Below are 15,373 nucleotides of genomic sequence, written 5' to 3'. Positions count from 1 at the left end.
ACGTCAGGTGCCTCTGCTGTTTCCTCTCCCAGCACAGCACCTAAACGCGTTCAAGTTTCTGTTCCCCGGCTGGGCTGTAAGCTCTTTAAAGACAGAAGTCATCTCTGTCCCCATCGTTGCTATAATCTCCAGAACCTAGCACAGTACAGGTACACAGTAGGTGCTTACTAAATAGTTCTTGACTGAAATAACAAGTCATACTAAAGAGGAAGGAAACCAAAGAATGATTTCCCAGTTAAATCTTTCACTCTGTGTATGTATGCCTCCTCACATCTGAGATACATAGGCGTGCTTCCTCTCATACACTGACAAAGTTGAAATTAAACACAAGACGGGCCACGTTCTGGCAGAGTACAAATTTTACTCCCATTCTGGATAGGAATCATGACTTCATAAGCAGAGCGAATAACAGTCTGCTCAGTATGTTTACACATATGATTTCATGTCTCATATTCCAAAGCCTTTACTTAAATAAGGATTCACAGCAAAATTATATGGCTAGTGTAGCGCTCTGATTCTTATCAGCTGGGCTAAATGAAACCCGTTACCGCAATTGGCACAGATGGAGAAAAGGAAAGGAAGGTGAGACCATAAACAGAGAAGAGGAAAGAAAGAAAAAAGTGAAAGTAGAGGTAAGAGCAACATCAGCTGCTCGTCTACAAGGTACCACTGGGTGGCGCCAGTGCCCCTGGCTAGCCAATACAGATACAGAATCAGGAGGCAGAGCCATCAGTCAGCCTGTATTTTCCAGAGCTTAGGTTGGATGCTCAGAAGTCTATTTTCAACATGCTGATGGACAGATGCAATTCACCGAAGTTCCAAGTTCTCTAAATATGTGAGCAACATAGACATAAGTCTTAAGGATGCTGTGTTTATCAGAGAAACCTGGAAGGTGAGTTGTCAACATTTTTGCCTGGTGAAATGTTTCAGAGTCAGCTCACCGTTCTAAATGCAGAGATTCTCAGTAGAGTGAGAGGCCAGGGGTTCTCAGTGGAGTGAGAACGAAGGAAAGGGATCAGAATGACCTAGAAAGCTTTTTTAAACTATTAGGTTGAACCATATAAAATTGCCAATAGTCGAAAACCTGTTACATACAAAAATATAGCAATTTCAATGGTTGAACCTAATACACACATATTTAGAATCACTGGGTTAATGAGCCATTGTTACTGATAAGTGTCCTATTTCTCAGGTTTGTTGGGGGGAAAACTTTGAGAACACACGCATAGTTTAGCCTTAAATCATGAAGAATTAACTGAACAAAGAAATGGAAACAAAATAACTAAGGACAGGGGATTCCCCGGCAGTCCAGTCCAGTGGGTAGGACTTGGCACTTTCACTGCCGGGGGCCTGGGTTCAACCTCTGGTCAGAGAACTAAGATCCTTCACTGCCGGGGGCCTGGGTTCAATCCCTGGTCAGGGAACTAAGATCCCTCAAGCCACTGGCATAGCCAAATAAATAAATAAATAAATAAGGATAGGGAATAGATTAAACTATATTAAAAATAGCAGACATGGGAAGATGTTCACAAAAAAATTAAATGCTATATTAAGTGTAAAAAAGCAAATTACAAAACGATATATAAAACACATTTTGTTTTTTAAGGGAATCCAAAAAGGTTTGGGGGGTATGGAAGGATATATACTAAAAAATCTCAATAGTTGTCTCTGCATAGGGGGACTACCCGTACTTTGGTTTGTTTTGTTTTGTTTTTGCGGTAAGCTGGCCTCTCACTGCTGTGGCCTCTCCCGTTGTGGAGCACAGGCTCCGGACACGCAGGCTCAGCGGCCATGGCTCATGGGCCCAGCCGCTCCGCGGCATGTGGGATCTTCCCGGACCAGGGCACGAACCAGCGTCCCCTGCATCGGCAGGCAGACTCTCAACCACTGCACCACCAGGGAAGCCCTGTTTTGTTTTTTAATCCATACATGTTTTCTAAAATAAACATCTATAACAATTTTGGATCCTGGAATAGGAAAAAAAATTAAAGACTTTGGTAGGAAAACTAGGGAAATCCATATAAATTCTATAGTTTAGAGTATTGCACCAGTGTCTGTTATGTAAAATGTTAACAGGGGGAGCTGGGGAAAAATATCCAGGACCTCTGAACTATCTTTAAAAATTCATTGTAAATCTAAAATTATTCCAAAATGAAACATTTATTTTAAAACATAAGCCATGTATTAAGATCACGTTTTTCAAATCCAGAAGAAAAAATCCATTTGGTTAAGAGATTCCTACATTTAAACAAGAATATGGGGGAATAAAACATCTTTGGTAGAAAGAAGCCTTGGAAGAAGCTGTGCCTTCTAGCATGACAACCGAAAGTTGTAAAGACTTAATGACATATGCAGTGATTTTCATAATATGAAAGTGATGTTATCCTATTGGGCATAGGCTCACTGAAGCAAGAAACAAACGGTTGAGTCTCTATTTTCTTTGGTTTTGTAATCATCACTGCTGAAGACTAACCACCATAAGGACATTTGAGGGAAATAATTAAAAATAAGTATAGCCAGTAACCACCCTTTTCATCTGTAATATTTTTTTAAAATTTAGTTTCTCAAATCCTGGGCAGCTACGGGTACAGTAGCACATGTATTCGTTCAAGAAAAATTCAATGAGCATTTACCAAGCCCACTCCTTCGGGAGCTTACTGTTCAATAGACAGTATTCTAAGAGGACATGAGATTAACATAGAGAGCAGACATATATGTAGAATAGGAAAGGAGGGATACCCATGAGCCAACCCTCAACCCTATAATAATAGCCCAACCAGACTTTTAGAAGTCTTTTTCCCATCTCAGTGAAACACTGTTTAAGGAAGGGGAGTTATGTGTCCCCATAAAAAGGTCAGCCAAGAAACTTGCTATAACTTCAACAGTGTTGATATTTCCGACCAGCAGCTATCACCCATTTATCCCTAAAGCATCTAACTTCTGCTGTAACTACAATGTGTAATTTACCTTTAAGACATCCCTTTGCAGTTATTTCTGTGAATTGTTAAGCGAAAATACATCATCTTTAAATTAGGTTATAATTCAATTCTCCTGGAAGCATCTGCAAACAATGTGAGCAGCAGTAAAAGGTAAAGGCGGTTCGCTTTCTCATGTACTATAGGGGGCAACCTGCTGCTTACTCTTCTTCAAATGCAAAACTAAGGTCAACACAGAGGAGGTTCTGAAAACAAACGTTCTCTGTTAAGCATACATCTTGAGGCCTGATGGTTGTGTGACAGCAACAGGCCAGATTTTTAAAGAATAAGAAAAGGGATTATCAGAATGCTTCCAGCACCTCGACCTTGTGGTTTCCAGGGCTGCTATGTCTGAAAGTAGAAGAGAAAGGCATTGAGGTTTGGCGCCTAGTGCCAAGTCCAGGCAACATACTGACCTTTCATCAGCAATGGGGGTATTGCCGGTAAAAGCAAGAAAAAAATTTTTTTTTAAAAAAAGGTCTAGCAATCGCAGGACATGGCCCCAGATCTGGCCAAGTACCAAACTCAAATTATAAAAGTTTAGCTCATTCCACAGAACAATTTTATGCAACCCAAATATGTAACTGTATGACTTTGAAACATCATTGATTTTCTTTCACACAGGAGGCAGAGGTCAGCAGCAGAGGCAACAAATGTAAGAATTGATTTTCCATCCTAAACAGACCCCTAATCACTCCTCTCAAAGCAGAAGAAACATTTACTCATGATCTCATGACAAAATGTTATGACATCTAGAAGAGACCAGACAAATAAAATGACCGTAGTGTCACATTAACTAGGAATGATGCAAAATTAAAGAAATCAACTCTAGGTTGAAAAGCAATTCTTTCAGCCAAAATTAGCTGCTTCAAAATGAGTTGCTTGCATCTCATCAGTCATTAAAGTAACATATATGTGTTTCATAACGGCAATCCTGTCTTTGGAAAAACACAGAGTTTTGACTCACTTTTGCAGATTTCCACCGGAGACTGTGATGTCAGATTAAACACTGCAAGGCTTCTCAACACACTCTTAGCTTAGGGACCCAATAGGCTACAGCTTGTTTTTAAAATGTCTCTAAAGAACAAACTGGAGTTGAGAATCCTAGTTTTCAAAACTCAAGGTATGCTGGCTAGAGACCATATGTTCATGGCCTACTCTCACCCCTTTGGTCATGCCCTAGTATATAGCACTGACCTCCTCTTTCCTGTGGGCAGTGCCCTAAGTAACATGACCCTTCAATCAAGGGCAGGGAGGGAGGTGGTCAACAGTCTTCCTCAGTTGAGGACAATTAGAAGCTAGATTGTAAGGAAGCACTTTCTCCCTAAGAGGTTAAAAAAAAAAAAAAACCCTACAATCTTTAGGGTTAGGGGCTTTTTGAGAAAAAGATCAGCTATCTGAAAGTTAAGTTAGGAACGACTCTCCCATTGCACCACATGTACTATATCACTGCAATCATAGGCCAATCACTCCACACAAACATTTCATATAACCAAATAACAACGGCTCAAATGCAGGGTACCACTGAGACAAGACAGAGATTGGGAAGCTATCTGAGCACTGGAATATTCTTCCTCCAAGAGCCAGGTAGAATATTCTTCTACCTTTGCAGAGCCCTTATGCTTACAGTGACTCCAGAATGACCCTACTGAGTGAGCTAGGATTCAAGTCAGCCGGCAGGGCAAGTACAAGTATCTTTTTAACCCCAATGAACACTTTGTATTTCTGGGGTTGAGGATCACCCCTCATTCACTTCTACTCAGTCCTAAAAGAAAGGCGTAAAAGTGAGGTTGGGGAACTCCATTTCAAAACATGGATTAAAAAAGGAGGTGGGAGATTCACCAGGGAAGTTTCCATTTTGCAGCTGTCTTTTCTAAAATTACTTGTAAAGAAGTAAATTCTTTGCGGGATACTTCCTAAAGAAAGCTACTCCCTTACTAACAGTTTAATATTCAACAATCGCTTGGTGATCAAGAAAACATTAAAATTAATGTAAATATGTGCATAAATTAAAAACCTGCTTCCACATAAAAACCCTGGCCTTTATACTTGACACCAAAAACAAAATCTAAGCAAAGGAATCCAAACACTTCTGGTGGAAAATCTGTGTTATATAATGTCCTTACGAGTTCAGTCATTCTGCTTAAAAATGTATAATGTGTAACTATATTTGAAGGAATATGCTAATACTGACATTTCTTTCTATTGGGGGAAATAAACACTACACAGCTTCCCATCTGCAGGTTGCTATAATTCACCAAACAGTGAGCCTGAACCATGACTTTTCTAGTTTCTAGAATATGGAAACGACCTGCTTCCCAGAAATTCTAACTTACTCCTGTAAGGAAGTGCCTGGGCACAAACGGAATCCCAAATATTTCACCAAAGGCTTTAAACCATCCTAAACTAACCTTGTACCAAATCCTGAAGGTCTCTGTGGTTCCAAGTACAAGAGTACCATTATCCTAGCCTGCTTTTCTATTTTCTGCTCTATTTGTCTGATACACATTCATCTGACAGTTGTTTATGGCTAGTTCTGCCCAGTTCTACCCCTCAGTCAAGTGATGATTTTTCAATTACTCTTTTAAGCTATGTCTCAACTCAGTATCTTCAGTGGTCATGGGGAACATAGCATCTTTTACTTGGATGCATCCCATGAGATACTAGTGCTAGTTCTGTCTTCTCTTCTGTTTCCAAAGCCATAACTGAACTTTAAGCTCATTCAACCAAGTTTCTGTTTCCTGTCTGCAGGAAATGTTCAGCTTTCAGTTCATTTCAGAAGCAGCAATGACTAACTTAGTCTGATAATAACGAATGATCACCATCTCAGCGGGAACAGCTCTGCCCATTTCTGCAGGCTTTATCTGATGACTCATCACTCGGGTACCCCCAGGGGAGTGGTCCTTCAAAACCCTATCATTACTTTTTTATGTAGTATTAAAATGCTTCAGGCACATATTGAAGGTAATAAACAGGATACCTAAGAGAAAACAGGTATTTCACCATGCCTTTCACTGCCTTAACTTCTTAACAACCACTAGAAGCCACCATAAATATTTTCAATACCTCTGTTAATAGCCTCATCTCACATGTCCCTGTCATTAATCAAGTGAGAAGTGGGAAACCTCTATTCTGACTCCCACATAAAATCTGCTAACTTCACAGCGCCTATGAAAGAAAATTCCTCTTGCTGTGAAATCAATTCCAGAAAGGCCAAAATGCACAAGATGCACAGCCTTGGAGAGCGGCAATGCTGTTTCAATCGCCATAACAAAAATATGAGCAGCTACGCTAGGCCATCATATTAACACCATTGTCTACAAGGTAGAATATTCTTTTGTTAAATACTCTATTGAATTCATCATAAACTAAGGTCTTTTCACCTCTAAGTCCCACAGCATAAACCCAGAAAAGGTTATAATGAGCTTACGGCGGATGTGCTTAATAAATGCTTCTAGAGGACATGCGAGCAGAATACGTACATACTTGCCCAAATCAAACACAGTTCTCCTAATGTACAATTTTATATACTATAGACTGAGTTACCATAGACAAAGATTAATGTTGTCACAGAGACCTAGATTTTCTTTACTTTTGTAAGTTGTGAAAGAACACAACTAAGCCCACACATTTACCAAAAATTAGAGCCGTTGGTTTTTCTTTGAACCAAAATAACTGTTCGAGCTCAGTTTTAAAATCTTCATTAAAACCAAACTCCACCCAAAAGATTCTGAATGACATTTTAATACATTGCACTTATACATCATTACTAGTAACTACAATTTAAACAACATGTGCATAAATTCCAAACAGAACTGAACTGGTTTAACATTGAGGATTTTTTAATTCCTTGGTTATTTACTTTTGGTGGCCATGACTTTAAGATGACAGTTTGTCCTAAAAACCAGTTATTTTAAGTAGAACACTACATTTACATGGCACAGTGTTGTTCTTCTTCCCACTAAGATGTCTTTTTTACTTATTTAGAGTTATCAAATGTGAAAGATGCTCACAGTATAGAGTCAAAGTTAAAGGAAGCAAATTACAAATCGGTATGCACAGGAAGAACCCATTTTTGTAGAAAGAAGATTCATATGTTTGCACACGTGCATGTATGTGTGCACACGTGTGCATGCAAGCATCCAAACGTGTGTACACAAATGTGTACCCAAAAGTTGACAACAGATATCCCTGGGTATGAGATTATGGTGCTCTTGTTCTTCTTTATACTCATATTTTCAGTGCAGAAAATTTAGACAATACAAACAGTACTTTAACAAAGGGAGAAAATTATTTTTTAGAACTACCTGAGTGCTTTCTAAATACAAGACATTCACTCCATTTCAGAATTGCATTGTAATTGTCCTCCAATGTGTAATGTTGCATATGATGAATCTGTATAATTACTATCAAAATAGTAATCATAAATTAAAATGCATTGTAGAATTGTATAGGGTAAAATGTATAAGTATCTCTATACTGACTTCCTCTAACACCACTCCCTTTTGCCCTAGAGATAACCATTTGTGGTGCGTATCAATCACACTTTTTTGCATTATCCATACGCATGGTAAGGTTTTGTTCTTTTACATAAGTGGAATCATGGTATACGGACTGTTCTATAACTCCCTCCTCTGCCCCCCACCTTTAACAACATATTTTGGAACTCCTATGTTAGTTTATATAGGTCTGAAGAGTTTCTTTCCTTTAATAGCCCCATGTTATTCCATAGAACAGCATGTCACTATTTAAATCATTCCCCTTCTGATGGACATTTAGGTTGCTGCCAAGTTTTCACTGTTATGACCAGTTTCACTGCATTGAAATCTTGTATGCATCTTTATACAAATGTGCAGATATTTCCTTAGAATAGCTTCCTACAGAATTGCTGGGTCAAAATATATGCATATTTTTAAAATGAGAGGATTTTGGTACTATCAAAAAGCTACAGTTTGCACTCTCATTAACAGTGTATGAGAGTGCCCATTTCTTTCAAAAAGTGGATATTATAGTTTTTGCCAATGTATTTGGTAAAAAAAAAAAAGTTTTCATTTCCCTAATTACTAGAACGAACTTGAGCATCTTTTCTTTTTTAATCATCATTTCAATCTCTTCTTATGTAAAAGGCCAATTCATAACCCTGTGCCACTTTTTCTAACAGGTGCCTTTCTCTTATTGATCTGTAGGAGCTCTTTACATATCATAGATATTACACAGTAGAAACCTTTTTATCTAATGTTATTTGGAACACTTGACTAGCTAATTGAAAAGGTCAACTAAGGTGAACAGTCATAAGAAAATATGCACATGACAAACATTTCATTTTATCTTCATTTTATCAGTGGTAAATGTACACTCGTTCGTCAAACTTTTGATAAAGGGCCAAGAAGCCAAGACCTTTCTTTAACTCCAGGCCCACGGATTGTAAAGAAATTTAATTTGAATTCTTAGATAATGTAGAACTTCAAAGAACTTCAAAGACACTTGCAAGGAACTATGAGTAGAGAACCCTTCAGATTTTTATATATATCTTATACAAATCTTTTATCGTTGTCTTACCCACACCTAATTATACAGTAATAACTTGCTTTCATCAACTCTTTCCAAAGCATACCATTTGTTTTGTTATAATAAACCTATCCCCCAGCTTCAACAATTATCTATACGTGCTGAATTTTCTTTCACATCTCTATGCACTCCGTACCTCAACCCCCATGTAGTCTGAAGCAAATACCAGACATCATATCATTTCATATGTAAATTTTCAGTAAGAACTTCAATTCCCCACTACTCAGACTGTATCACATTATAAAATATGAAAATTAATTACATATTTACAAAAACAAGAACAACGAGTATATATAGGTTCAGTAATAAAAGCATCTGTTGTACTGGTGGGTCCACAAGCCTGGCTTACCTGAGACCAACCTACTAATAGCAAGTGTTCAGTGTACAGTGTATTTTACAAAAGAAATGAGTATCATTTAATATGGTGAGTCAGTTAAGTAGAAGTCAATAAAAGCTTCCACTGCATATGTAGAAGTTATTTTCCCCCAGTCTGTCATATGCCTTTTTAACTTTGCTATGGTGTCTTGTGCTTTCCAGAAATTTTTAAAACATATACTTAGATTTTTAAAATACATCCTTAATGTATTTTTGCGTATGATGTGAGGCTGAGATCCATTTCTTTCCAAATATACAGCCCACGGTGCTAACTCAATTTCCATTTTCAGCATTACGTGTAGGTAGGACATTTAAAAGAACTAAAGTATGAACTTCTAACTTACAAAAGGAAGCTGTGCAAACAAAATAATAAACCAACAGTCTTAAGGTCAGCTTGATAGACTCAAACTACTATGTATTTAAAGATCACAGAAGTTTGGGGAACGGGAGCAACAGTACTGCCATACCTGGTTCTGTCATAACCACTCTGGCCCACAGCAGCTGGATAGGCCTGCTTCTGAATCTCACTATTTGCCATACTTGCAAATTGACATTCACACTGAAATACCCCACACTTGACGACAACAACAACAAAATCAACCTTCCCAACTCTCTATCCATTCCTTAATGCTGCTCCTAGACCACAGTGCCTTCAGACTTAGTTAAAGAAAATGAATACACTGTTCTGAACCACAATTTCTCATGGAAATATACTTAAAATATACTAAAAGTCAAGGTAACGTTTGTCCAATTTCCTTTATAACATAGAGACTCAATAATTTTTAAGGTTGCTTTATCTCTGGGCTAACTTTTTGTGTAAAATTTACCAGAGGGTAAACTGGCTTTTAGGGCCATAAGTTCTCTGTTTCAACTCTGACATTGTATTTTGAATGCAGCCAGACAATACATAGATGAATGGATGTGCCTGTATTCCAACAGAAATTTATTCATAAAAACAGGTAGTGGGCAGGATTTGGCCACCGGCAGTATTTTACCAGCCCTTGTCTTATACCAATGATTGATCTTTTTCAAATCCACTACCCTGGCTATACACTTATTTGAAGAAATATGGTGACACTGAAGGGACAAGTAATAACTTCAGTACCACCTTACAGAAATGAATACTCTAAAAATCTATCACTAAGCTCTTCCTGTAAGTTCTCATAATATGAGTACATATATTTTTCAAAATATAACACTGTAAGTCACCTTAAAACTAATGCTTATTTTAAAAGATAATTAAAATGAACATTAAGTAGCTACTATAAAAGAAAAACATGCAGTCTAGACAGACAAATTCAACAGTCTTCTATTCACTATTCTGAGTAGCAAAAGCCTACTAAATCTATCATCATATTCGCAACTTCACTACTTAAAATGCAGAAGCAAACTTTCAAAGTACATCTAAATGAGAACACGATTTTTTTTCTTTGGACTACCTACCACAAATGTTGATTAGAAACTATACAGTTTTGCCAAAATATTTTAAAATTAGAAAGTGAAACCAAAAATCTCCTTGGTATATGACGTGTCTACTTAATTTTAAAATATTAATTTTAATGTTTCATTTGACTGCCTGGTAAGGTAGAAATTATATTTTAAGGCACAAAAGGATGGCAGCCATTTTAATATAGTGAGAGCATGTATGAGTATGTACACACACTGTAAGCCATCAGGACCACTAGTTCGAAGAATACATCTGAGCTCCAGGATTGCTCAAAGAAAAAAAATATTCACACTGCTTACAGAAGTACTGGATGGTATACAGAACAGCAAGGAATAAAATTAAATAACAAAGGCACATAAGACCCCTTGACACCAAAGGCATGATCCATAAAAGGAAAAATTGATAAACTGGACCTCATCAAAATTAAAGATTTTTGTTCTGCAAAACTTCCCTGTGAAGACGACGAAAAGGCAAGCTGCAGGATGGGAGAAGTTATTTGCAAACCATGTAGCCAACAAAGCACTAGTATTAAGAATATATAAAGAACTCTCAGAACTCAACAGTAAAAAAAAAAAAAAAAAAAAAAAAAAAAATCCAACTAGAAAAGGACAAAAGACATGACCACACATTTCACTGATGAAAATACAGAGATGGCAGATAAGCACATGAAAAGATGTTCAACATCATTAGCCACCAGGGAAATGCAAATTAAAACTATGACAAGATATCACTATTTACATATCTATCAGAATGGCTAAAATAAAAAATAGTGACAACACCAAGTGTTAGCAAGGATAAGCACCATTCATGCATTGCTGGGGCACAGGCAGGGGTATGTAAAATGGCACAGTCACTCTGGAAAGCAGTTCGGCAGTTCCTTATAAAACTAAACATGCAACTACCATATGAACAGCGATTGCACTCTTGGGCAACTATCCCAGAGAAATGGAAATTTATGTTCATACAAAAACCAGTGCACAATTTTTCATAGGAGCTTTATTCACAATAGGTTACAAACTACGGGAAATAGCCAGATGTCCTTCAATGGGTGAAAGATTAAAACTATAATACATCCACAGCATGGAATACAACTCAGGAATGAAAAGGAACTAACTATTGATACAAGACACATTCCCTGCATGAATCTCCAGGTAATTACACTGAGTGAAAAAAAGTCAATCTCAAAAGATTACATATCGCATGATTTCATTTGTATACCACTCTTGAAATGACAAAATTATAGGCAAGGAAAACAGATCAGTCGTTGCCAGGGATCAGGGAGGGAGGGAGATGGCTGTGGCTATAAAAGGGCAACGTTAGAGACCTTTGGGGTGATGGAACTGTTCTGTATCTTGACTGTGGTGGTAGTCACACGAATTTACACATATGGTAACACTGCATAGAACTAAATACACACACGCAAGTGAGTGGATGTAAAACTGGAGATCTCTGAATCAGGTGGATGGACTGTATTGGTCTCAATTTCCTTGTGACATTATGCTACAGTTATGCCAGATGTTACCACTGGGGAAAATTAAAGTGGATTACTTTTATGATTGTATGAGAAGCTACAACTATCTTAAAATAAACAGTTAAAAGAGAAAGGAAGAAAAAGAATATGTAAGACCAGCCAATAGCAGGAGTAGAAAAAAATAAAGCTTTCATTTTTGCTAAAGTCTCAATAACTGAAAGTCAAGGAAAGAAAAAAAGAAAGGAATGCCAAGAAGAGAGTCTACAGGCTACAATTAAGACAATCATCTCCTCCTCCCCTGGGGAGCCTTAACTTCCCCAGGATTTTGCTTCTGTCCCCGATTTGACTGTTGTTAATAAAAATAAACTGACATACAAACTGTCTCTCCAAAACTCTCACCATCATCACCTCCATCCTGGACTATAAAACTAAACCTTGCAGGGTAAGGACTGTCTTCTTAACCATCATATCCTAGTGGCCTGGCACAAAATACGTGACAGATGGAGGAACAAGATAAGTTGAATGAACGCACAAATGAATGAATGACTGAGATGCCTGCGTATTCTTTTCAAGCGCCTAGCCAATTACAGTTACAAGGCAGTATGTATACATTCCCGTACAAATTTCTTAAAAGCCCTGAATGTTTTAAAAATAAATAAAGTGTGGTATGCACTCCCTTCACTTGCAAGCCTAAGTTAGCAATACCTGACTTTTGTAAAATGCTTCCCAATTTATAGACTTCCACATATAGTAATTCATTTGATAAGGATGAATTAAGAATTATGCATATATAGATTGGAACTAGTGTAAGCAGATCTTTCAGAAAAACGTTCCAAATAACTAAGGATTTACCTTAGCTTAGTTTAACTAAGGATTTACAGCACAGCCTTAATGCAAATTGTGAGATATATATATATTTTTTTTCAAATTGGGGGACTTATGTGGATTATTCTGCCAACATCAAGACCCTTTGACAAATGCAAAAATGAAGAGAGGTAAAGTGACTTATTCAAGGTTATACAATCAGCTAACACTGGAACTGGCACCTGAGCCTCTCCAGAGTCCCAATTCATTTCTCTTCTCACTGAATTGGGCAAGCCTCTCCTTTCTCCACCCATCCCACACCTACCCAAAACGCTCAAACAAAAAATCTTAATCTGAATCGCTTATTTTTAAAATAGGGGTTTTAGGGGGAAATTTGAATTTATTCAAGATGTTAATTGTTTCATTACACCTTCTGTGGATTTTTAGGTGTCAAATTACTTCTCCTATCAGAACAATAAGGTACTTTATTCTGTAGTGCGAGCAGACTAACAGTTTAATGTTTCATCCTCCACCTAAATGGCAGAGAGGGTGTTAATTATTACAGCAGTCATACAAGTCTCACACTTCTTTTCAATCGAAAAGATGAGCTATATTACAATCCAAGAAGAGGCCTCACACTATTAAAATTTTGATTGATATGCTCATTGACAGTACAGTCATTGGATCTCTGCTTACAGCCTTATGTATCAAGAGCAGTTAAAACTATTTGTTAGAGGCAATATAAAAGAAAAAGTAACGTGACTTTTTGTTAGAGGCAATATAAAAGAAAAATTAACGTAGTAACAAGCAACTACAGGGAAATGAGGATTTCATCAGGTTAAATCTCCGTTATGCTGCAACATGTTACTAAGCATGAGTTTAGAGGTCCTGGAATCAAAACACTAGAAGGAACCTTCGTTCAACATCCTCATTTTTGTAAATGAGGAAACTGAGGTGTTGATTAAACCATTAACCAATAAAGCAGACTGCTTACTTTTTCAAAGGGATTGATTTAAATGCCATTTCGCCCTTATTCTCCATCTCGCCATTTCTTAGAGGGATGATATTTTTAAGGTGAAAAGAACGATTAGAGCAAAGTCATTTCAAGAGGGTGAAAAAAAATGCCTTTGAAGGAGGAGATGGCTGGGGTGAAGAGAAGAAATGACGTCTTATTTAAAATATGTAACCCCTTAATGGGGGTTAGGCAGTGAATCATACTCTCCTCGATTCTTCTCTGTGCTATTGACATCGACCACAGTTCTTTCTCTAGGGCAATCGAATGAGAGGAAGAGGAAGTGAATAAAGCTGATGCTAAATATACAGCACCCATGGAGGACAGGGATGTAGATAGGTAGTACAGGAAAAAATAAGAGCATGTTTCTGCTAGAAACCAGCCGTTTTTCTAACTTACCTAAAGATACGGAAGCTAACAGGATATCGGAAGCTAGGGCATCCCTCAAATTCGAAGGGCGGATGCTTCTAGGGCCAGAGAGATCCCATAGCTCTCAGATATAGAGAGACTCGAAGGGGACAAAATGGAGTTGAGGTCCAGGAGCGCCCTAAAGGTCGTTTGGAGGTCTGGCGAGCCCTTGATATGCTCATTTGGAAAGGGTCATGGCAAAGCCTAGTACCCCGATTGGGAAGATGCTTTTGGCTCTTGGAGGGCGGTGAGCGGCAGGAAGAGGCAGGCCAGGGTCTCGAGGACCCCAGACCTCAGCAAAGGAGATGATACCGGGACCTCGGGAATCTTCCCGGTCCCGGAGGAGGCGGGAGGGTAGAACGCCCGGGCTCCAGAAGAAAGCGAGCGGATTCCGGTAATGGAAACGTCCCCTCAACCTCCTCCGGGCTCAGGTATGGGACGATAGCTTGGCCGGAGCGGGGGCCCCGGCACAGCGACAGAGCAGGGGTTGCCGGGGCAGGAGCCTCGCCGGCTGGGGTTACTCACCGGAGGCGCTGCCTGCGGCGTCTCCGCAGCCGGCCAACGCTCGACACTCTAGAGGCTGCTGCAAAGGAGCCGCGTGCCCGCTAGCGCTGGGGCGAGGAGGGGCGCGCCACGGAGGCCGGAGAAAAAGCCGCAGCGGCGCGCGCACACACGGAGGGCCGGCGGAGGAGGAGGCGGGGCGAGGCGCAGCGCAGCGCGGGCCCGGAAAAGACGCGCCCGGAGGGGCGGGCGGAGCGGGGGCGCGCGGTGGTGTGGCGCAGCCGGCCGAATCGCCGGCGAAGGCGCGCTCGGCCCACCCACGCTCCCGCCTCCGCCCACCCCGACGTCAGCCGAAAAGGAGGGCCCGAGCGGGCCGCTAGCGGCGGGGGGCGGGGGGGGTTTCGGTGTGCTCCGGGGAAGCTGAGCCGGCTAAAGGCTCCCTGCGGGCTCCCCGCAGGGTCCAGCTCCAGTCCCCGGGGCCGGGTGATTGAGCGTGTTTTCGGGAGGTCCGGGCGCCCTATTTCAGCGAGGTGCAGAACGGACCCACTCCCGCACCTGCGCTCGCTTCCCAGGACTCCACCCCAGAATGAAAGTTCCCCTCGTGTCGTCTTCCAGCTGCCCTTTCAAGATATTCATCTTCGGACTTAACTGCTCTTCCTATAGAGAGAGAGATCTTAACGTTCTTTGCCTAAGACATCCTGCTTCTCCAAGCCCCAGCTAACGCCTCTCTTCCCTTTATCTCGCCTCTCACTGCGTTAAGATCCCATCCAGCCATCCCCACTTATGAAATATTACAAGAATGCAGGGTTTTC

The 15,373-nt window shown here is 39.7% G+C and overlaps 1 protein-coding gene across 3 annotated transcripts in view; it reads right to left on the bottom strand.

Annotated features, from left to right (window-relative positions):
* ACSL4 (acyl-CoA synthetase long chain family member 4) overlaps positions 1-14,870 on the bottom strand; it is a 72,409-nt gene extending 57,539 nt beyond the window's left edge. Inside the window, exon 1 of one of the 3 annotated variants that reach the window (XM_059049813.2) lies at positions 14,586-14,870. The gene's annotated coding sequence lies outside the window, so the exon portion shown is untranslated. The remainder of the gene's footprint in view (positions 1-14,585) is intronic. The other 2 variants (XM_059049823.2, XM_059049820.2) reach the window with 2 other exon arrangements.
* Positions 14,871-15,373: the final 503 nt, after the last annotated feature.

The sequence above is a fragment of the Kogia breviceps genome, chromosome X (assembly GCF_026419965.1).
Source record: "Kogia breviceps isolate mKogBre1 chromosome X, mKogBre1 haplotype 1, whole genome shotgun sequence".
NCBI classification, from domain to species: domain Eukaryota; kingdom Metazoa; phylum Chordata; class Mammalia; order Artiodactyla; family Physeteridae; genus Kogia; species Kogia breviceps.
The sequence above is the reverse complement of the archived record's forward strand: the minus strand, read 5'-3'. Positions and strand labels throughout refer to the sequence as shown.